We start from the raw sequence: 3,117 nt of genomic DNA on the forward strand, positions 1-3,117 counted from the left end.
AAGCTTTGGAAATGAGAGAAAGACATTAAAAATCAATGTAACTCTGGTTTCGCACTTTCTCTCATGGTCACCTGCGGTCCCGCACCTTCTGTGTACAAAAACTGCGGACCTGCCCGCTCTGTCCCTAACGGTGTAGGTGCGGACCCCTGTGAAAGTCAAAAGGCTCAAGTTTTATCTTAAAAAACTCACTTTGGGTTAATTCTAGAGTTTTCTAGAAGGAATTTTGACGTGGATTGTTCGCTCTGAGGTGGTTCATGCATCCCAAAAGAGAAGGAGCTAATCCCTTGATGAGAGGAGCTATCCCTTTGAAGGAGGGCTTTATACCTTTGAAGGAGGACCTAGTAACCTCCCTCCATTGCACTATAAATACAGGCATTGGGCTGGTTGCTAGGGAGGTTAGAAGCTGAACATTTTTGAGGGTAAATGCTGGTGAAATCAAGAATTCCTAGTTAAGCCTAAAGAGGAGAGATCACATACCTTTTTGGTTTCATTGGGGAGTGAGTGAAACTTGTCAAAGTAGAGGAGACTTCTTGCTGGACCCTGGGAGGAGATTGTACAGCGTCAAGGAAAAGGTTGTAAAGTTCTTCTTCTTTTGAATTAATACAATCAAACTCATTTTTCTCAACAAGTATCTTATGTTATTTGTTTCATGGACTCCTTGACTTTCATGTTAAATATGTTTTAATGCAATTGGTTTTTCAGGTGCTATTTAATTTGTTTGCCTTGTTTGTGTTTGCAGATTCGTGAAAAGGAGCTCATTTGGATCGAAGGAGCGAGGGCATCCACAAGCTAGCGTTGGACCTAAGGTAGGCCCTAAAAACACTAGTTTGCTATTGTTCATAAAAGCATATTTAGAGAAAGATGGTGTCTAGTTGGTTTGCTTGTCATTAGGTCTTCTTTAGATTCTAGGAAGGTCTATCTTGTCCGCAAGATCGACTTATTCCGTGTGACAAGGCTTACCTGCTTAGAAATCAATTTGATGACATTATATGTTCTCATATTTACAGGGAGAGGAACTCCATATCTGATCAGTTATCAAAGGAAGGGGCGCAAATGATTCTGAGTACATGGTTGATACATGAACACAATGGGGAAAAATACTACCAATACTACCATCGTCCATTCGCAAAATGTCATATTCAGGCAAGACCATAGTTCGCAGTTCTTTTTTATGCTTATATACAAACATAGGGATACATTTCAACCACTATGATGAACTCTCTATTTTTGTAAAATTTTCTATGATTCATAACATGACCTGTGAGACTCTATGCAACATCATCTAACAATAATTTATATTTTTTGATATATTATGACTAAATCATATTCACATCTAGTTCTTTCTAGATTGATATGCATATTAATGCATCTACTACATGTAATTTTCATCTTTACTTAATGGAAATTACAATTTTTCCTTCGGGGGGAAAGAGTGGAAAGTAACTCCAGGTAAATATAATTATTTGCATCTTATCGTGTCCATTTTTCATGCAAAGACCTTCTTAAAATATGGTGGTAAATATGTTATTTTCTTGAGTATGTGCTATTTTCAAGGATTTTAATCTTAGGTGGTTTTTCTTGCAAATGTAAACAATAAAAAATCATTACACAAATATCTTAACATCTTGGCTTGAAGATTGCAATTGTATTCTCAAATTATAGCATAAAACATGTGAGCCAAGTATCTACATGGCAGTGTATTGTGCAAAACCTACAATAAGACCTTCAAGTTATGGTCAAATTAAATATTTGAAAAATAGTTTTTTAATAATATTGAAAAATAAATATTTATTTTTCAAAGTTAAACATTATAATTTGCATTGGTCAATGCTAAATTAATACTGGTCAATAAGCAAATTAATTGTGATAATGTTGTATTAGCTAAGACTAATAACACTAATAATAAACTAGGAATGTTAGAAAGAATAACACTTAATAATATATTCAAAGCAATAATATATACTCTAGTGATGTGTGAGAAATGGCATACAAATTAAGTGATCTACTAGGTTAGTAGCTAATAGTTAGTGTTGGTAGTTTGTAGAGATTAGGTAGTGCAACTGTACAAGTCATGACTAAAAGGGTCCAACCATTTGTATCAAATAACTTCATTGTAATAAAACCAGCCTAGATCCATCTTAACTCTAGATCTACAAAGTGTCGAAAGGGATCAAATCTCTTGAGATGCAAACCTCTTTTAGAGTGAAAAGAGATTTGATACCTCTCGGTGCTTGGAAAATCCAGAGTTAAGGTAGACCTAGGCTGGTTATACATGTTCTTTAAAATAAATTGTGAAAAAGGATTTTTGTTACAATAATAAATCAATATTATAAATACAATAAATTATTATTATTATTATTAATCAATATTATAAATACAATAATTTAATACTATTTAAAAAAAGGAGAGAGAGAGAGACCATACATTTTATGATTCCAAACACAGAACATTGGCATAAACATAATACAAGAAATGTTTCAAGATATGCATAAAGATTTCACATTAATACATAGCTATATCGATAGGATATAAATTTATAACTCTCGAGATTGTATACCAGCCTAGATCCATCTTAACTCTAGATCTACCAAGCACCAAGAGGGATCAAATCTCTTGAGGTGAAAACCTCTTTTTAAAGTGAAAAGAGATGTGATCCCTCTCAACCCTTGGTGGATCCGGAGTTAAGATGGGTCTAGGTTGGTTATATATATATATATATATATATATAGATATAGATAATTGGAAAAAGAACCAAAAATCCACCAATTGTAACCTAAAATTTATTTTGTTTTAATTTAATTTTAATTTATATTTTTAGGTAATTTGACGAGTTAAAATGTTTAGATAACAATAATATAACTAGACATTACAACATCTCTTCCATACTAGGTCGGAGAGCACCTTTTGGCGCAATCAATTATAAGAGTATTTTTTTTATCAGATAAAATAAATTAAAAAAAAAATCTTTTGAGATATTTATGATATAATACAAAATATATTTTAATCAAACATGTAAAAGGAACATTGTGAAATAATATCAAAGTTGTGAAGAAATGTGAATTATTCTAAGTATAAACTCAATTCCTTCTTCATACTGTTGAACGGTCAATGAATAGT

This window comes from Pinus tabuliformis, chromosome 6, assembly GCF_031772625.1.
Source record: "Pinus tabuliformis cultivar Carrire ecotype Pingquan chromosome 6, CPIR1, whole genome shotgun sequence".
In the NCBI taxonomy this organism is placed as follows: Eukaryota; Viridiplantae; Streptophyta; class Pinopsida; order Pinales; family Pinaceae; genus Pinus; species Pinus tabuliformis.